The sequence below is a fragment of the Manduca sexta genome, chromosome 16 (genome assembly GCF_014839805.1).
Source record: "Manduca sexta isolate Smith_Timp_Sample1 chromosome 16, JHU_Msex_v1.0, whole genome shotgun sequence".
Taxonomy (NCBI): domain Eukaryota; kingdom Metazoa; phylum Arthropoda; class Insecta; order Lepidoptera; family Sphingidae; genus Manduca; species Manduca sexta.
Window position 1 is genome coordinate 8,544,279 of NC_051130.1, and position 21,692 is coordinate 8,565,970.

Genomic DNA, 21,692 nt, shown 5'->3' on the forward strand with positions numbered 1-21,692 from the left:
TATGGTTAGGGTACGTGTTTGTACATCTTGATATTGATATGGGGGAGCAATTAAGATGTTTTTATTCGGAAAACGTCATTGGGTAGGAACAATGATGCTCTTGGTAGACGATCAGTGAAACACCGAGATAATGGGATATTTCATATGACATTTTAATCTCTACTAATATCAATACGAAAATTTGTAAAATGTTTTAAAGTTTGTTAGAAGTAAACGCAGACAGCTGAACAGATTTGGATGAAATTTGGCATACGGGTAAACCATATTCAGGATTAACATAAAGGCTCCTTTTTGTCCCGGTGAGTAGGTCCTATAGGAAATTATTGATTTTTAAAATCAGATTTTTAAATAGATGGGACGGGTGTCGTCCAGGCTCTATGAAATACTCCAAGTACAGTGTTTTAGCGACTTTTGCAACGGAAAAGGCTTTTCATTCAGGACAAGGCGTGGGCAAATACCTATGAATAATGAATATTGATTTAATTAACTACTTTATATTTAATCAGTAGGTACCAACTCGACTATATTACAATTAAAACATGCTCTTATTTTATGTATACAATCCTATATATTAATATAATATAAATCCTGTATTATATGGATATTGTTCCATAGTTGAGTAGTGCCTCCTTTACTACTGAGATGGGTTAGGCCTTAGTCCACCACGCTGACATAGTGCGGATTTGTAGACTTCACACGCCCTTAAAATTCCTATATTGAATTTCTCGGAAATGCAGGTTTCCTCGCGATGTTTTTCTTCATTATTAAAGCAAGCGGTAATTCACATAGAATACACACATAACTTTATAAAAGTCAGAGGTGTGTGCCCTTGGGATTTGAACTAGCACACATTCGTCTCGACAGACCATTACACATCTAGACTATCGCCGCTGGCAACCTACAATCCTCTACTATTAATAAATTACCTAAATATGATTATTTTAACTCAACAATTATTTGTTCATCATTATAAGATTTGATGCGAAATCACGAAATACATGCAAAACCTTATTAATGCGGTGAATACAAGAGAATCTTCAAACAGAAAATTCAATTTGATTGCGAAGTTATGTTGGATTGTTTAATCACAAAAGACTAAATATTGACTTGTGATTTCAAGTCAGAAACCTGATCGGGGGCGCCACTTTAGAATACATTAGCTGTGTCTTAAATAATGTATTTACTGTACAATTTATTTGTAGATCTATTTTCTATTTGTTCTTTATTGGAAAATTGTTTATGTACCTTTGAAGTGCTATCTCCTCTTTATATTTATTTCAAAATTGTATAAAGATTTTAAAAGTATGGTGGTAATAACTGAGGACTAAATAAGTGAATTTTCAATTTAGATATTTGAATTATGTTTTTTTCTGACTGGAAAGTTTTTATACTGGCTCGATGAATACTATTATAATCTAAATTGCTGTCTAAAAAGAGATCATGAAAAAATGTTTGTCTATTGTGACAAGTCAACGATGTAATTTACTTGAATAACAAGTATACATAATCACCTGCCACTATAAATGTAATTTTTTATCGCATGCGTGATATAACCAACACGTGATAGAGAATTACCTATAAAAAGAACCCCTTAACAGTAACAGTACCACTATTAAGCTGTGAAACAGTTTGCCAGCATACTTGTTCCCTCTTTCCTACAACTTAGGGACTTACAGCGGAGCGTGGAGAATCAATCAAGCAGGCCGGCATAACTATGAACGTCCTTGGATGATTATATCTTGGCGGTCGACATATTTTTTGGTATCTCTTCATTTAATAAGGTGCGTTGAGGTCACTTTCCCGTGCCAATACAAAACTTCCCCATAAACCATTTATCGTTTATAGCTTCAATTTGATTTTGCAAATGCAAGTGCCAATTTGGAAGTCCATATGTCATTAAAAGCGTAAAGACATAAAGCGTTTACTGTCAACTCATCTGCAGTTGCACCTTGTATAACGGACACACAGGTGTTTAGTTATCACCTAAACCACGGCAAAATGGTTCATATTGGCATCTTGTCTACAAAATAGCGGGTCATACTTGCGTCCTAGATACCCTTGTTATGAACATTGATTTAATAAAGTTTATACAGAATATTAACATTAATCAAATGGCTTGTGGTAAAGTAACATGTAAATTGGGCGCCACACTTGAATTGATTGATGACGTTTGAAATTTATACAATAGATTAAATCAATACGACACAATGATAGACAAAAAAAATAAAGGAAAAGAATAAAACATACACGTATGTACTTCTACAAATTGTGGATTTTAAATGGAAACGAAATAAAAAATTACATAAAATAAACGAAATGATGTCTCGCTTATTCAAGCTATTATTATTTTATCTAACTGAAATGTCATTCCTAAATAATGTTTCTATAAATAAAATTGGCTAAAAGGTCACTACTCCAACATAAAAAAATTAAAACGTAATTAAAACACGGATGCTATGATGACAAACGCGTATGATCGAATGGAGTTATGTAAAACGATACCGCAGCGGTATCACGCCGGCACCGGTGGGTCTTCGCGAAGTCATATGAACATTATAATCGCGTTCCGATATTGCGATCAGTGCACGCCTGTCCTTAATTAAACGGCGGCTCAGAGCCCCTGGCTGCAGTAAGGCATAATAAGATTTTGTTCGAGAATTGACGAAGTTTGTTGAAGGAAAGTCAAAGGTGTGACCGATCTAAACACCTATTTTATAACGCTTCACTCCATTTGAATGCTATTACAACCAATTTTGATGCTATACATCATAATATAAAGTAGGTACACCACGTTAACATTTCTTACATCTGTTACAATTTAGCAATATATCAGACTATGTGATAGATGTCATGTAACAAATGGTATTCAGTGCGGAAACATCTAAACAGCTTTGAAGTTTGGCATTATTGACATTATCGATTAGGGCCCGAGAAATGTAGACGCGGTACGTTTAAAATTTTAAATTTGGAATTTGCACAGGTACATTTTAAATTCAAAAATCCTTAATGATACATCAAACCTTAAAAATGTAAACAAAAGAAAACTTGCGTTGTGCGTCCATAACTGTGCGCACGCGCAGAGTTCGTATCAATCATGCGCCGCGCCCGCCCACCGCTCCAGAGGGCAGAGGGTAGATCCTCGCCATTATTGTTCCTATCAGTTATGCCGAGTCATTAAACGAGCCATTAGTGCTGTTTTATTGCGCTACTAATATCTAAGAATTTATTTTAATCAAGTACATACTAAGTTAACGACCAATTTTATTTCCTCACAGTGAGAGAGATTTAAATGCCTATGTTAAGTAAAGGAACAAATCTTAATTATAAAAAGGTTAATAAAAATACTTTGTATAAGTTATTTAAGAAATGTTACCTATTCTTCAATTTAATTACAATGTCAAAATAGGTATCGCTCGTTCAATGTAGAGAGTGAATGAACGACTAGATTACCAGTAAAAAATCTTTAAATAGCACAATCCTCATTTACTCGAGTTTATCACAAAAAATACTTCAATCTAAATCATTACCAGGTCTCATAACCCAGACTAAACAATAGAATACGTCATCACCGCGTTGAAATAACTTGGAAATTAATAAAAAAAAGCGTAATTCTTAGTAAAGTAATCAATTACAGCAAAGCTTAAACAAACAGTAATTTAATACTCGTTGGAACGAAGACGCTACCGTTATTGATTTAAGGGAACACGATAGTTTTAAGTAGCACGCTCGCTTACATTGATATCAACGGATTAATGTGATACTAGCTTCTGCTGACGGTTTCACTTGCGTATTTGTTATGGGAAAACGCTATTTAATATTTTTTAAGTACTTCTCATTTGTCAGATAATTTTAACACACGCGCACACACACAAATAACATAATTTTAAGGGGTGAATAATTTTTCTATTGTAGCATTTGTACAACGTTTAACAAAGTTAAAAAAAAATAATAAGTGATGATATTGAAGGACATAAAATAGATATTACTCTATATTTTGGGTGAGGTATTTATGCAGTATTATACTTTAATAGTTTTGTTCAATTTTAAATATATCGGAAGTATGAATACTGGTATATCTTTAACAATAATTAATCACATCGCTATATAAAGAAGCATTGTAATACATAAAGTATGATTTATTCGATTTTAATTATCATATTTTATTAATGTTTGTGGATGACATTCAAGAATGTAATATGCACATCGCCAATACTACTTTAGAGATGATTATTCAACCAGAAAAAATATTAATTAAACGAATTATAAATTGAGGATAAAAATTTATTAATTAAACTATTTTATTAATATTATTTTAATTTTGTAATGTCTAGTATAATTCCAAGGAATTTTTATTTGCAGCTTAAAATAATCTTACTAAAATATTGAATAGAAAGAAATATTTTGATTGACACAATATTGAATAATTATTCCCAGTTGTAGCGTGTTGATGATTAGATCGCATTAAACTACTAAGGCTTCGCTTGAGACATCGTGCTTCAAGTGACATTGGACACTCAATACCATAATTGTTATCAAAACACGTTTCATTTACTTTGTACGGGTTGCATGGGTCGGTTTTTGTAATTATTGGAAATCAGGTATTTGGGTTTTTCAGTATCAGCCCGGAGGAAATTTGTGCCCGAGATGGCGATAGGCTCGCTTCCTATCACATCATGGGACGGAACATACTTGGCAAAAAGTGGGTGTCCTGATTGCGTTTGTGCATCCCTTTTAGGATAAATGCGTGTTTGTTTTTAGAAATCAGGGGGTGCGCATATGTTAATAAAATCGCAAATTGTTCGGCTCATAGCTCATACCTGACAGGTAGTCTATACAATAAAATGTGGGTTTTAAAATAACATGCATCAATAAATGCGCTAGTGGTAGTTGTAAGATAGAATATTCGTATTGGCTTTTATAGTATAGTGTAGTTTGTTATTGAATAATACTTCTAATTTCTGACCGGCTGATAGACTTCAAGACCGTCTAATAAGGTCGGTCGTCCGAATAAGGCCGTCAATAGCTTAAACAGTCAAAAATTCTGTATAATTGTAAAATGTAGGTAGATATTGTAACTTTGACTTTACGGACGACTAACACCTCTGTGAACAAGAAGGCTGCAAATTCTTCGAAACTTCGGGAATAAATTATAATATAAAACCGCGACAAAATCAAATTAACAGTTTTATTTCAATGAATAATACTTTTCAAACACAATTGAAAATGTTATTTCCAAAAATACACAGCTTTTTAAACCTATTTAACAGTGTAACAAAATCGTCTTACGTGTAAACTTTTTTTCGGATAACTATTTCGTAATTTACTTGATTACAAACAATCCCGTCGTCATGCAATCCAGGCTGGCCCACATAAACTAACCTCTCAACAGCTTCCTTCGCATCAAATTAGGTGCCTTAATTATTTACTAGCACTAAAACGTACTGTTAAACGCAAACAATGAAACTTGAGCCGTCCGCCCTTCGCAAATCCTCCCAAAAGAAGGCCGAGACGTAGAAAATAAAACACGTTTACGGGTCAAACTAGGCTGGACGCTCTTGTACTAAAATTACGAAGGAAATAAAAGATGTGGCCAGTTCTGTCTGACAGGCAGGTGTACTTTTCCTTAGGGAATAAATAATTCGTTTCTTTAATTTTGAATAAGTATTTCTTTTAGTTAGTGTTTATTTGAAGGCTAGCTTGAGTTATGTAGAATAAACTATAATTTAAATTGGGTATTTTAATATTATGTGTGCATTGGTGTACACTCAAATTTGTGTACACACAATTTTCTACGTTATTAATGAGTCTTAAAGTATGAATTCTTCATGTTTTTGTAACAAACTTTATTAATAACTAGAAACCTTAATATATTGTACGTACCACAGAGACGTTAATTCAATTGTATTTTGCGTAAGTATACGATCATATATTTAAGTAATAAGGAATTTCATACTTTAATAATAACATGACTATATTTTTTAAATGTGCGATGACAGACAATCTCCTTTTATGTCGAGTCTAAAATTCACTAACCTTATGTATTTATTTGCCAGCACTACTCTAATTGTTTGCGTAAATATCGTTAGTCTCAAACCAATTCTGCTCGTCCCATGAATAATTTAATCAATTGCCGCATACCACGTTATATGCTGGACGATTCATAGTGATGTGTATCAAATTGAAGCCATCATATTACGATAATTATCGAGTTGGACAAAGAGGTTTTATCTAATTAAATATTATTAAAAAAAAATCCGTAATTTCAATGAATAAGACTTAATACTTACGATATATCTGCGATATGATTCAGGAAGCGTAAAAACACAGCGATCACAAACATTGCGAAGTAAATCATGTCGTGTTTGACAATTGATTTGATACACAAATAATCGAGTACTAAGTGGGGTTTTACGTATATACAATATGTTGACGAGTTAATCGCATTTACCGTTGATCGAGGGGCGACCTTAAAAATTACTCGCCTCCTATTATGGCTGGCAACATTTGTACTGGCCTTACGCGTAAAACTCGTAGGTTTTATGTGTTCTATTCACAGATGTACTGTGACCATCTAGGGCTGTCCGCTGCCTAGTATAGGATATCAGAGTTGTTTAATAGGTTATGTTCCGTTGATTTTAAGGGCTTGGTGTTCATGTATTTGTAGACTTCAAAAACACCAATTAAGTTTTTTCTATGTTTATTAGTAATAAAAACATAATAGTTTGTTTATAATTTGCTTATTCGACAGGATAATTGCATAGTTAAGTTATTGTTCAAATAGTTTTTGTGGATATTGTTTTTGCGCGCCAGTAATGCGCGATTTGGCCGCGCGCCAACGGTTCTAATAAAACGCCATTGACAACCCTAGCGTAACATCAAACTGCGCCTAGTTCTAGCATTCATCTTTGACGATTTTACGACTTTTGAGATTCACCAATGGCATTCGCTTATAACTGCCGGTTACGCTCAATAAAATAATCATTTATTGCGCACCGATGTGAAATCTTTTATACGTAGGATGTTTGCGCGGGAATTATATGTCGTACACTTTGTACTTGATCTACAATGTAATGGCGTTAATATGAGTTATTACGTGGAAAAATACAGAAGTCAAACTACAGTTTCCGGCCTGATGTAATATACTTTGAACAAGGTGTGAAGACGAATAGCTCAAGTTAGTAATGGAGGCGTATCCGATGTTTTTATTTTTTGTTAAAAATTTTCGACACTCGTTACATATTATGATATGACATTCCTCACGTACAAATTAAGAATTTTAGCATTACTATATTTGTATTACGAAATATAACATTATCGAATCACGCCTTAGTCAAATAGTATTAGAGTATTTGTACGTTCAAGTATGGTGTTGGTAAACGCGCCACACCACGATACCATAGTGTTGACATACCTTAAAGACGCCGCCTGTTGGTACAAAAACTTATACCCGCGTAAAAGGTCTCTAGTTTGAGGTCAATTCTTGAGAATCAAGCCACTGAATTACGATGTATTTATGTTTGCTTTATGTTATTTTCTTGATACTTTGTTACAGGAAGTTTAGATCTATGTTTGTCGGATGCCTATTGCTTTTGTACCAACAATTGGTCTGCTGTTGTCATTATGCATAAACAATTATAACATAAGATGAACCTTAGGTATACCGGTATTAAAAACATCGCAATTAGGAACCAATATCGCTTAGGTACTAAGATCTTTATGAGGTAATAGATACTGGCTAAAATTGAATGAACTACGACGAAAAAGAAGCAGTGTTAAAAAAATATTTAAATATATATCGATAAAAACCATCATTGTAGAATGGGATTTATTTACAATATTTTCCTCAATAAGTTTCTTTTTGGCATTAGATCTCTATAACAATGGAAAATGTACTTTTTTGTTTATTTCGTTTGATTCATGGAACTGCAACGGGTAATTCCCTGAACGTCAATTACAATGAACTATTACGTCGATCGAACCATCTTGATCTTTTTTATTTTTATATCTTTATTTATGATTTCATAATTTACAAGTTAATGTAAACTAATTATATTGAAAATATGTTTGAGGTAAAATCATTCAAATAAGGATCACAAATATATTTACCTACATTAACATAATTGCTGTAAGCATAGAGAATAGTGCTACATAAATCAGCATAGTAGAAAAAACATATATATAATTATTATACAACTATAAGTAACGCACTTGTTTCAAATGGTGCTGTAAAAAAACAAACACATTGTAAATGAATTATAACGTAATAGCTTGTTATATTTATCTTTCTTGATACTTTACTTGAAGTGGAACTAATCTTATTTACCTATAACATAAAATAATTTTTAGACGTGAACAAAAAAGTTTGATTTATTATTAACCTCCTCTATTCATTATTGTGCCAGTAATTACTTCTAACATCACAAGTTGTGAAACATCAAGAATTATTAACGGACACTGTCAGTAAAATGTCTTTGTAAAAGAAAAATAACGTTAATTCATGACCGAAACGACAAAAACCACGACCGCATTAAATGTAATTAATTAAAAGCACAAAAGAGCAAAGAAATCTCGACAAAAGCATGCAATGAATGTATCTTAAGTAGCCTCAATGTGTGCATAAGTGCGGCTCTATTGAAGTTCTGTGGGTAATCTTAATGATTAATTGTTATAAAAATATGTCGTATGCCTTTGACAATAAGGTGTTTGGTAATCAGGTTAGTCTGATTACAAAACGATACTGTCTAGCCATCGTGAATTCGATCTGATATCTATTAGATCTGGTTTTATATATTTAAATGATCTGTTTTAATTAGTTCATATTTTTATAAGTACGAAACAAATATCATATCCGCAATTTCATTTTATTGCTAATAACAACATGCCTATAAACAATATTTTTAAGGCGTATAATGTAGATAAATATAAATTTAAACCTTAGAAAATTAAGCATAAGTCTAACATTACAGAAAGCACATATAATTTCTAAGGAGAATTTGTTACAATTTGATTACGCCAATTACGTAAAATTGCGAGAAAAACAATCATCTGTCGATCAGCGAGATATCGCACGGATTCTCATGTCCATCACACGCTATCACCACAGAGCAAGCAGCGAACAGATGCGTCACTTCATGCAGCTTTCAAGTACCAAGTCACGTGACTTATTATTCAAACTTTTAATTTTTATTTTTTTCATTTTTTTTATTACTTTTAGATTTTGCACAAATCCCAATGTTTTGAAGAGATAGTATAGTTTGATATAGGTATGATTTACAGTTTAGCTTAGTTAAGTTATTGCCTTTTAAGAATATATTATGGTATATTATTCATTTTTAACTGAATATTAAGGCAAAACATATTATTGAGTTAAAGTAAATACTTTTAATTAAATTAATGTCTTTTAAAGAATAAAAAACCTATACGTTTTGTAGTCTACCGTCTCCCGATTATTTCATATTACCTCGAAAATACTGAGCGAGTTCGAATAAACGATCTGGATTCTTGGAATGGTGAGCTATAATGAGCCACTTATCTATCCACCGCTGGATCGAACACCATCGATGAAGTGGTACTCATGGAGTTATCAACGGTCGTATCTATGGTCACAGCAAATACCAGCATTCGTAGAATTTAATACATGTAATGAAAATGTTTGTTATTTGTCACATTGGCTAAAGGGTTGGCCAATTATTATTGAATACTTAGAGCTTAATACTATTCAATTAGTCTATGATTTATACTTTAATGAATAGTGTAAAAAAATTACATTTGCTTACTTTTGTCAAAATGGAGGCTCCCTCCTCCGGGGGTAAGTACGAAAATTTCTTGAACGGCCCCCCAACTCATAACCAAATGCCAATATTAAAACACGAAAATGTATGTAACGCAAATAGGAGGCTCCATATCTTTCTATATTAGTATAGGGAGGTAATTTGCTACCGTTTAATAGCGGTCGATTTTATTATAAATTACTGTAATCACCTATCTGGATCCTGAGACACGCGCGGGCTGCGTTGCGCCTGCGCACGCTAACTTGAGCTCTCGACGTTTGGAAAAATATTTTTATTGCATATCGATTAAATTACTTTAATTACATGGTACCTTTGTCATGTTGTAATTATAGTGCGTCCAAAGTATAGCAAATGAAGACTAAATAGGGATATTTTAGTAGGTTTGTATTTTCGAACGAGCTGTACTTTGGGGCTAAGTATATATCGTTCTGTTTCAAAACATTTTGTTTTTACATAATAAGCATAGTATATTGTTGATAATATTTATTACATTCGCTAATATATTGTACTTAGATATTTGTCTTTCAATTATAGACAACTTCATCCATATTTCAGGGCTTTATTAAATATTTAAACATATAAATCGAGGCTATTCAGCCTACATCTAAGTTCCCGACTGTATAGACTGTTATGATTACCTTAATGTAGATAATTACGCGCGAATAGACGGCAAAGCATCCCGTTTGAAACACGCTTTTCCAGCATTTCAAACCAATTATAAGTTGTTTCCCCGCCTATTTTACACCACTCTGTAAGTATCGATCGAGAACGAATTATATTTCCAGTTTATAATAATTATATTTACAATATTATTGCCATCTGTGGCATTGGTAGCCGTAATCTCAGTAAGACGTATCCGCTTAAGATGAACGTAGGTAGCATTCATTAGTGTATTATTTTGTACAAGTTATGTAAACTTATTAATTGGGTTTACTTTAATAACAGAGTCCGAATTTAATTGCTAAATCAAAAGCAACCTTAACGTCGAGTTTTTTGGTGGAATTAAAATCATAATTTTGCACAGGGCTATGCCAAAACAATAGACTCCCTCGTATTTATTTATTTATGTAAGGTTAGTTACTCAAAACACTTGCATATGAAATAAACATAAATTTAGTAAAAGCATGTGCATTAGTTGCGCTATTTAAATTAATGGAACATAATTTTTTGCACTAAATTGCCGATGAAAATCAAACTATTTTAACAAGTTATTTATGAGTCACGCAAAATAGTCTCTCATTATGACCAAAGGACTATTGTATGAGTACATAAATAAATTAAAAAAATAATTTTGTCTCGTCTAAAAGATGCGGCGGTGTTGTCACTCCAGGCAACGGTAGCACGTAATTAGAGGATGGCGGGCAGGTCGCGCGATAACTAGTCTTAATGACGTGAAATCTTACTTCGACGTCGCCATCTTGAAATGAGCAGCCATGGCGGGAAAGCTTGCAATTAGACCGAACCGTGGTGTTACGATTAAAAAAAAATACCATAGAAATCTCAATACCGTTTATCGTCTAAAGTTAAGTGCGCAGAAAAAAGATTTTATAAATTATATATTTTTTGTTCGAAATAGCCGGCTACTGTCGCACAATAAATTGGTAAGTAATAATCGTCAATTAATTATTGAAATAAGTGTTGTAACCTTTTACTACGAGACCAAATAAATATAATGTCATTTGTTAACTAGAACTATATTTTTATGCTATTAAGATAATTACACATTACGTTTATTTTAATCTACTCCATTATGTTTGTACAATATATTTGTGAATACACGAGTAATTATTACAATAAAACAACGTATAAAAGTATAATCGATTCCCACGATTGAATTATCCCGTCTTGGAGAAGCATCGAGAATGTTCTGACAGCGGCGAGGCTGACAACCAACAATTTGAACACAATCACTGCTACTGTTTCCCTACGGCTATGATTTTTACACGCAAAGCATATATCTAATGTTCGATTTATAATAAACCTGCACTGGATTTTTGTAAGGCTGTAATTTCATAAACTCTAGGTTTAATATGGAGCAGCTGCAGAAAACCTATTAATCTCCGAAATTGTTTTAGTCATTTGTGTTTTTAATTATACTGCAATATAAAATTGTGTCCAGCAAAAAGATCTACACAAAATTGAATGCCTATTTAATTTCTTTTAATTTTTGTATTTATTTTAGTGTACAGCACGTATGGGTCAACATTAAACAAATAATATATATTTATTATTGGTTTCAACGCTTATAGCATTAGAAATCGTGGGAAAAATGTAAAATGATGAATAATTTAGATCGTACAAATAATTTTGTGTTGTCGAATGAATTAAAATGATTATAGTCTAAACGATTCTAATATACAAGGATCTCAAAGGATGTCGTTTTGCCAGCGGCGATCGTGACGACACGCAAATCTGGTTCGCTTCTGTGTAACTCTATCCCTGAGTAATTTGATCTTAATTTAGCTAATCTCAGCGATAAACTATGGTTTATTTCTTATAAATAATGTGTGTTCGAGGACTGTTATTAAAGTCAATAAATAAAATGAATATGTACAAAGAACAATGGAGGTGTGAAAATAAAAATAATAATTATTTGCATGTCATAAGCGTCTTGATACTCATAACTTTCAATATTTTCTGAAGGTTATCCTATTGTAGAAAAACAATACGTCACATTTTTAAGATTTGTTTAAAAACACAACATATTGTAAATAAGTGCCTTCCATCTAAAAATTTTATTATCTAAATCATTAAAGTCCCTCTCCCAAAACTAAGTTACATAAATAAATTTTCGATTTTATCAAGACATGGAACGTGCTCCTAACTCCCGCCTTAATAATATTTAAATATAGAACGGCGAAGGGATGGGACATGTGTGTCGTAACGCGTTTGGCGAAATGTGATTACAGTCAATAATTAACGAGCTGCTATTTACGGCTCAACACTAAAATAATTTAAATATATTCTTTTTATTCAATATATTGTAGCAATAATTCATTATAACTGTAACTTTCAATTTTAGCTTACTTAGATTTGATAATTACCTAATGGAATATTAAATTGCTTATGAATATATTTTTTTCACAGTCTTTAAAAAATACATAGAGTAACATTATTACAATGCATTGAGTTTTTGTCTTCACTTTCATGTTCATGACGATACGAAGTCAAAGTAGATTTTGGTTACTAACAACACGCACATTAAGGGAAACAACGCCAAATTTAAATTCTAATAGTATTCGTGAAAGTGTTTTACCGTTGGCCAACCGTGTCTTGTCCGTTTGTCCGTCTTGAAATAATACACGCTTTCAATTGCAGACTAATTATTCCAACACGAGAAACTCATTCGGTGCCGTCCATTTTTACGTGTAAAGAGATTAGTTCGTTTTAACGACACGACCACTCAAAGGAGCTTTGTGACCAATGATACTTTAAGAAAAAGTATTACATTGTGCACATAATGGGCCGTTGAGAAGCGTTTTATAAATTTCATTTAGATTCAGCGCTTGTAGCGTTGTCACACTGCGGTTATGAATAAATTATTCTTGTACATTAATTTATTGATTGTTATTCAAATTTGGTTTCTCAATCGGAGTTCGGAGGTGATGTGACGGGTTCGCTTTTTGTCTTTCGAGTTTTGAGGTTAGTACGAGAGTTGTTTACGAATGTATGTGGATGTAATTCAGCGTATATGCGTCAGATCTGAACGTATCTAATGTTATTGTGCGAATGTGGGCTGATTGACGGGCGGAAAATTGTTCTCAACTATCTTTGTTGTTAATGTTGTATTGTAAATTGATATATTGCTTTTATGAATAGTTTCGTAGCAATAAGTAAAGCAAAGTTAAATTATGCAGAAATTCATATTTTATAAAATACTTAGATTCGAATGTTAAAATAGGTTGAGTAGTTCACTTTACTAATAGTAAATTTAGTTTAGTAAAATCAGATTAAAATATATAGATGTCCAATGAGAACCACTTAACAAAAGAACTTGATAGATAATCATTATTAAGAATTGCCGATAGAAAAATAATGTATAGCGCAAAAAGTATAATGTATCCTCTACTTATAATATGTTAAAATATACATACACTAATTAATTCATATTATCAGCAATTGGCGTCCGCATCGCTATTGGTCGAGTCTGAAAACCATACGTTTCATTATTGTTCTTCGTCACCGCTTCTAAGAACGCTCGATTGTAATGACAAAAGAACTTTTTATTATTTGATTGCGCTCGCTCGTTGGTTAATTGTTCCAGAGACGTGATTTTCATATATCATGCATATTGCCCTCCTTTATCGGTATGCTAATGTTTGAAATGTTATTTCTTGGGTTTGGAACGCGTTTCAATGTGCTAATGGCGACATAAAACGGTCGTTTGTAATTTATTCAGCTTAGTATTTTCATTGTTACGACTTGCTTTACTGCATTAATTTATCAAAGTTAAAGAAAACGTTTGCATGCGTTGTTAAAAGGAATAATTATGGTAGTAATCTGTAGCAGATATAATTTTCTATGTCTCCACAGCGCCATTGTGTGGATTCAGTAGCTGTCAAAGCAAGCGCCTCGGTAAACCTTGCACTCCACCATACAAGCAACGATAACTTTTGGATTTAAACTATGCGATGCGACAGGGTCATCGTTTTGTATTTAACCTGTCTTTTTTATATTTCTTATGTTTGCTTAATAATTCATTGCTTAATATTTGATTTATTTGTTTAGTACATTAATTCTGTAATCCACATAAATATAACCTCAAAAAAATATTACATCGAGAAATCCTCTTATTTTAAATGACAAGCGAACAGTAGCACACATATCTTTCAGCACACAACAAGCATGAGCATGACTCGTGCGTTTCTCAGATTTGACTTGCTGATGGTAACACCGGAGGTCCCTCGGGATCCTGCGCCTTCGACCTCCTCTATTTGTTAATAACCCACCGTCTAGCACGATGTCCGCATCTCATTATGATAATGCTATCGGGGTATTATTGAATGGGAATCATTTTGATTGAATGCTATTGTCATTGTCTCTGTTAAAGGGTTAGGTTGTATATTTTATTGTAAAATATTATTCATGGTTATACGTCGCAACTTTAAGTTATAATTGAGTAATGAGTTAAAATAGTTAATGTTTAAAAATAGCATAGTAGATGCAATTTTGAAATCATAACAATGCTACCAAACTGGATTTTAGTTCCTCCATGATTCAAAAATACGTCTAAAAATAAATTATATTCACCGTTATTGGTGCTCATCCTCGCCCTCCCAAGAGAAGCTACTGTGTTACGGATCGACCGCCCCCGCTCTGTTTGCCCTCTTAACTATACTTGTCACATAATTGCCTTGTCCGTCCGTGTGGTCTAAGAAACATTGGAGTAATAGTAAATTGTTTTTTCGAGTACTGGGTAGGTAGTTTCGACATACATTTGTAAAGTCTTACCAATGTGTAATGATGGTAAATTCGCCTCTTATTCGATCAAAATTTTGACAGCTAATTTCGGTATCGCGTTGATACAATTTTGAGATCGTTAACTTATATGTAGTCTATCACCCTTAGTACTTAATTACGGTAAGATATTTATTGGTTTATAATATTAACTAGCGACCCGCCCCGGCTTCGCACGGGTGCAATGCTGACTATTTAATGGATGTTATTATTATACATATAAAACTTCCTCTTGAATCACTCTATCTATTAAAAGAAAACGCATCAAAATTCGTTGCGAAGTTTTAAAGATTTAAGCACACATAAGGACGGAGAAAGCGACTTTTTTATACTATGTAGTGATTTCAAATCAATAACTGATTTAATTATATTACTTTAGTTATGTGTGATAGGTTCACCCCTTATCCCTTTATGAGATGAATAGTCAGGAAGGGTGCTGTAGTTGCGTCACTACCAAACCCTTTGTTCAAGGCGTGAGTCCGTACGTGTGTGTTGTGACTTAATGAGTACATAGTAAATTCCATTCGTTTCAGATTATGTCTGATTAGGTAATCATTCGTAATCAGACTCAAACACTCGGTTATCTGGCAGTTATATCGATTGACGTATTGACATAACACTACCGTCAGCGATTGGAAAACCCGTTGGTTATTTCCAATATTCGGATTAACAACATCTTACATTCAGATAATACTGCTCAATCTGCCTCGTATTTACAATAATAACGTTATACGTTATTGCGTTTTTTGCATAGACTAAAATTTCTAGGGCTTAGGCAATGCGCAGACGGTGTAATTTTTTTGCCGAAAGTCACTTCAGTTACAGCCGCTTCAGTTCTTTTATGCCGACAAGTTGAATATTTGCAATAAGCTTCAAGGCGTAGAGGGCAGGTGAGGTCTGGTCGGTAAATTTTTTGATGCAAGTCTTTAGCATACCAATCAAATGTTTGTTTATCTGCACCCAAAAGCTGATGATTAATGTCCCCAATGATAGTACAAAATAAAAGCCAGTGGTTTATTCTCCGAACAGTCGCTAATGCGCGTCGGCCACGCCCCTTCCTGTCGCTCGCACCCCGTCGCATTAGCATGCGTTCGCAACGTCTCGTAAAATACTTTGTTCCAATCTTGGATTTGTCATATTTTTAGCATACATTTTTTCGATTCATATACTATATGTACAGACCACGAAATCTTTTCTTGAGTTAAAACTCACTCATGGGCCAAAGTTAATGTCAGAAAGCTTTAAGTACATATTTATTTATAGTTTACGTAATTTTTTATCTCCAATTGATATTGTTTACCATTCAATAATCTATCTTAATCTGTCTTCTTGTTTGCCAAAATTCTGTCTTATTACTTTATATTATTGAAAGTTCATGGAGGAGTTTGTGTTTTTTAGAGGTTAAAGCTTAAAGCGTTCAATAAATTTAAATAAAATTTTGCAAATGTATAGATCAAATCTGTGGCTAACATGAAGATTAATGTCCTTCCCAATGTCCAGTGAGACTTTATTCCAGAAACAAATCTTATCGGGCATAGGTACCTATCCACGTTTAAAAACCAGTTCTGGTGTAAAATGACGAAAAAAGATAATCCCTGTTCACTATTGTAGGTATTAATTAGCATGACGAGTCGGCAACTGCAATAAAAATGTAAATTCAGGTGAGTTACTGCATGCGACTGGCTACCGGTCTCATTGTAAATGTCTGCTGCTTATTCATTATCTTCCAACACTTCGGTCCACTTCTATTGTTTTTAATGCATTTGCTATGAACTCAAATCTAGAGACAGTTTCTAGGAAGATGATGCGAATATTGCTGAAAATATTATAAAAAACAGAGCATGTATCCTGGAGCTGAAGGCAAAATGAGGTATTTTTTAAATTAAGATTCAGAACTACAATATTATATCAATGCAAATTATTAGCAACCATAAGTTATAAGCCTTCTTGGCGCAGTGGGTGTTAAACCAGCTGTGGAGCAGAAGTGTTTGATCCCCGCACTGAGACAAATATTTGTGTCGTAGTGTGGGGTCAAGAGTACAAGGTTCTTGGAGTAGTTAGTTTATAATCCCAATGACATATTAAATTGGGTTATACGTCTACATTTCTTTGAAATTGAAATAAATGTTTTTGAAACAAGTCTATTCTTTGTTCAACCAATTATATCTCTGACTAATGACCGGGCACTTCAAATGTCTTCAGTGTACATTTTAATTTATGTTCCGAAACAGACGTAACTTGTATGAGTATCAAAATTTGTGACGTGTGTCTTCATAGCTACTGGTTTACCTGTGAAGTGTACTAAAAGCTTGTGTTGTTCTAGGGACCCATGTTGACTTGCGACCGTGTGTGGTCCAATGGTCAAACGCATTCGTAACAATAATGTCCTAACCAACACAATCACAAAAGCGATTTTGAATCTTAATCCCCAAGTTGAAAGTTCAGAGTCGGTCGCACACTTTTCAGACATAAGGTATTGAATAATAGAATGTTTGGCTAAATAAGACAGTGTTGCCTTTGAAAAAAACTAAGGATAATAGCGAAAGTGTTAAAACGGGCCTGGTTTGTTAACTTTTTGTAAACACACAAATTGAATTTAAGTTATTTTTAGAGTTGAATGACGTGTGTAGATATGCAAATCGTTTCAAATTACACGAGGATGTGCAAGCTCCACGCCAGACGGTGCGTGGGTGACCCATTGTGTTCCGTAAAATACTGGCGCATTTGCTATTAAGCATTCAATGTGACCAACTTAAATTGGACTATTTAAATCAATTATTAAAACGAAGGCACTAAACTCAGTTAACTCAGAGTATCTTATAAATTAAGCTTGAATTTACAAACGGTACAAGATATACATGTAGATACAAGCTTGTAATAAAACCCAAATAACCTTTAATCTATCAATACAGTGGACGTCGGCCATTAATAAACTAATGACAGGTGAGTTTGACAGCTACTTATCGCGCCATCTAGCGGGAACAGTTTAATATCGAGCGCGTTTGTGTACGTCAAAACGTTATGATAGCGGCCGCTTACTCTTTTTGATTTAGTGCCCCACTCGTCTCGAACTGCATTGATTTATCAATAATTTTAGGTATGCGAGCATGGTATTTTAAGGCACGATCTTACTTTCATGTCGTTCTGTTTGAATTCAATCATCAATTATCGTATTCCGGTATTATCTGATTTGCTGCGAGTGGTACTTTAATATCACAAATCGTAAAGACTTAACGTGGTGCATAAAAAGTGTAAGGAAAAGAAATTAATTGGAGGAGAACGGTTGCGTCTGGTATTGTTTGTAAATGGGGTGCGTGCGCGCAGCGGGGTGTGGTTCTTTATTAGGAGACAACACGACACTCCGCCGCGTTAGATTCAATTTTATCACACTGTTTTTTACCTGCTGAGCTTTTTATTTATGTTTTATTAAATAGAGTGCCGTGTAGTAGCCACGTGAGTTAAACTGCACGTATTTGTATTTTTTTTTATTATAAGTATTGTGGGAAAATGTTTAGGTGACAATTTGTAGGCTTATATGCATAACTCTTTAATTATATTATAGCTATGCTGTGGTAAATAATTCTGAAGTTAATTTAAATATTCATAATAAATGTTGAAAATAACAAAAAACATCAAATGTAGTTCGTCAGTCCTCAAGTTATGAAAAGTATAAACCTGACTTGATTGATACATATCGATATTATGATTTATTCCCGTCAATAAAATCGATAATGTAACATCGGTTGACAGATCGGTCGCGCACGATTGTAATCCTTTTGGAAGTAAAACGTTTTTTGTCCATTTATTTGAATCGTCGAGTTTTGTTTGAACGATGTCGGCCGTGGGTTCGCTTTATTGATTTTCGAAATGAATGTTTGGTTTGATGGTGACTTTTTGAGTTAAGAAAGGTAAAAAATCATGTTAAAGGCGTACCGATTAAAAATATATCACGTAGGGCCATTATCAAAAAGATAATTTTAAAACTATAATTTTATATAACACCATTAAGTTTTAATTCCACATATTTTTTTTTACTTGAGATAGTATTAAACTTTAAATTTGGTCTATTGAATGACTAGAGTTATTAAGCATGTAGCTGCAAACATTTTAGCTTATCAATAATTTAAAGATCAACATCAATAAATACTAAATCAAGATGTTAACAAATAAAATTTTAATGAGAAAGAAAATTGTATGCAGTTTTTATGCCTTTATTTTGATAACAAACGTTTTAACTAACAATAGGTCTATCAAATATGATAATTAATAAATTTAGCATGGTTAGATTTCCCTATACAGTTTTTCTAAAGCTTCTTCATCAGTTCCTCCAAGATTAATGACCCATTCTAAATTCAAAATAATCGGTAAATCGATTCCATATCAAAATCGATATTAATATATTCAGCATCGAAACAGTTCGCAGTGTCCTAAGTCCACATAAATCAACATACAGAAGGATGAGGGCTCAGTAATCGATCACCGTCTGACGTCGATCCTGTATCGAGTAGTACTCGTAATGTCACTTATCGATATACGACCATCATTAATAGATCAATAACGTTGCCCTGTGACGAACAAACGATTTGAATATTTGATACGATGAAATTTATATGTAACTTTGTAAGATTTAATTTTATATTGAAATTTGAATTTATAATTGGTAATAATTATTTGGGCTTGAACTGTATTTTTCCTTTTGTGTGTTGGATCGTTTGTGTTATTTGAAAAATATTAAATTTAACGTTTAAATATATGTAGAGATACGAGTCAAGATCACATAATGAATGTATTTGCAGTATTTAATATGTTTAATATTACAACACAGCAGTAGGCGCCAATTCATATATTTATGAAAATATGCACTATTGCAAACACTGCTTGCATATTTGCCTACACTTTCTGAACACTTATAAGAATACAACCGAACGATATATAAGTACAACACATTAAGGGTATTCAATCAACCGTTAACCTGTGATCGAACAGTTTCGTGAAATCACAATATCACGACCACGCGAGTCACAAATGCGGTAAAGCAAATAAAAATTTCGTATATATGAAAATCAGATTAACGGTAAGCGCTTTGAGAAATGTTTGTCGACGTAGAGAGGTGACTGGGCTGAGTAAATTGCATCATAGTGTGTAATGTAATTTAAAAATGCTTGTTAATAAATAATTTTATTAATAAAATATGCTAAGTGCGGGTGCTTCAATTCGTAAAATTTGGTTGTAATGTTAAGTTTTTTTTTCTCCACTATTTTTTATCAGTTTAAAAATTGAAATCATTAGCATAATAGACGAGAGCATAAATGCGATATTTGTAAATTTAAATATATTTTTATTATATATTTCGCGAGGGTCTAAACTTAACAATTTATTTTGCACAAACGCAAAAGGCGATTGTAAAATCAATTTAAACCACGGGATAATAGATACAAATGATCATCAAATAGAGTAATTGAAACTGCAACTTGGAAACGTTAATACATGTTATATTTACTCATTAGTTTTATTATTAAGTCAACAAAATTGTCACGCACTTACATGTCAGTTTAAATCGCACGTCGATAAAATATTCCAGAATAAATATGCAACTTGCCAAAGGAATATATTCCTCGAAAAGGTTTTGCAGAAAAATAACTTTGAACTTTTATTCGGTTATTAATCTGAGATGATTTTTAATAAGAGAGCTAGTACGATATCTCTTTATAATATTAAGTTATCCAAAAGTGTAGTGTTAATTATTGTTCAAGCAACTCTACCAAGCTCTACACGGCTTGTTTTTGTAATGACAACGACTAAAAGGTTTATATGTGACTTCAGTTTAGTTTTGCCTGATACTTACTGAAACTGTAAATTACTTTACCTATAAGTCACGGGCATACCCGACTAAAATGAAAATCGCGATTACACCTATCTTTGCCACTAGAACATTGGATACTTTGTTTATATTTATCCAGGTCGCGAGCAATATTGCAATACAAAGTGAGTTTCACTAGACAGCTGACCTATCTGCGGTTGGGGTTAGTTTCCTGGAGCCAGTTTACGAGCACCACAAACCCTAGGTAATTAAACGTCGGTTAAGGTATGGTTTAACGATACGCCATAATGCCACGCGGCCATTGTCTATACATTACGGAATCCACAACAATGTTATAATGTCATGCTATTATTTTAACTGCGTATCTGTGATGTTGTAATTAGATTATATTCTGTAAACCCATATTTAATATTGTTTAGACAAGCTTATATTTCTATGCAGATGCATAACATTGTTTTTATGAAACACTTTTATGCTTAATGCTTATAAGGTTGTTTTTGGATTAATAAAATGGACAATCAATAGGATAAAGTAAGATAACGTGAGTCAGAAAATGGCCAATTAAAACTAATAGTAAATGTACGTAAGTAATTTCGAATAACAATACAATCATTTATGAAGTG

At 33.0% G+C, this 21,692-nt stretch overlaps 1 protein-coding gene across 3 annotated transcripts in view; it reads left to right on the forward strand.

The window, feature by feature from the left end:
• The window catches only part of LOC115444226 (protein dead ringer), a 128,807-nt gene that overhangs the window by 11,862 nt on the left and 95,253 nt on the right, over positions 1–21,692 (forward strand). The window lies entirely within an intron of this gene.